Consider the following 964-nt stretch of genomic DNA (forward strand, 5'->3'; position numbering starts at 1 on the left):
ATATATATATATATATAAAACAAATAATAAATGTGTATATGCATATATACGTACAGGTATGTGCATACCTACATCTACCTGTATATATAGGTGCATATCTGGGTACAGGACGTTACAAACAAAACGTAGACAAAAAAATAATAATAACCAGAGTACAGAAAACACACAGGCCACATAGAGAACATTTTCCTTCATCAGCTGCCACCATTCTAACACAGGCGTTTCGAAGAGGATCGAACGCACGCGTCATCCCTGCAAGTAAGTTTTGAACTATATATATATAAACAATATATGAGTATATGCATATATATGTACATGTATGTACATACCTTCATCTACATGTACATATAGATACATAACGGGGTACACGACGTTGCAAAAGAACATGGACAAAATGATAAACAAGGTACAACAAACAACCAGGCCACATAGAGAACATATCCTTCATCAGCTGCCACCATTAAAACACCGGCGTTATGTGTATATATATATTTTTTTATTTGTTTCAGCTATTTTGACTGCAGCCATGCTGGAGCACTGCATTTAGTCGAACAAATCGACCCTAGAACTTATTCTTTGTAAGCCTAGTACTTATTCTATCAGTCTCTTTTGCCGGACCGCTAGACTACGGGGACGTAGACACACTAAAATCGGTTGTCAAGCGATGGATGACAGGGGAACACACACCACACATACACACATACACACACACACACGCACACACATACATGCCCGCACACACACATACACACACATACGACGAGCTTCTTTCAGTTTCCGTCTACCAAATCCACTCACAAGGCTTTGGTCGGCCCGAGGCTATAGTAGAAGACACTTACCCAAGGTGCCACGCAGTGGGACTGAACCCGGAACCATGTCGTTGGTAAGCAAGCTACATGCCACACAGCCACTCCTGCGCCTACACACACACACACACACACACACACAGAGTTGAAATTTATAG

Source organism: Octopus bimaculoides, chromosome 20 (genome assembly GCF_001194135.2).
Source record: "Octopus bimaculoides isolate UCB-OBI-ISO-001 chromosome 20, ASM119413v2, whole genome shotgun sequence".
Classification (NCBI taxonomy): domain Eukaryota; kingdom Metazoa; phylum Mollusca; class Cephalopoda; order Octopoda; family Octopodidae; genus Octopus; species Octopus bimaculoides.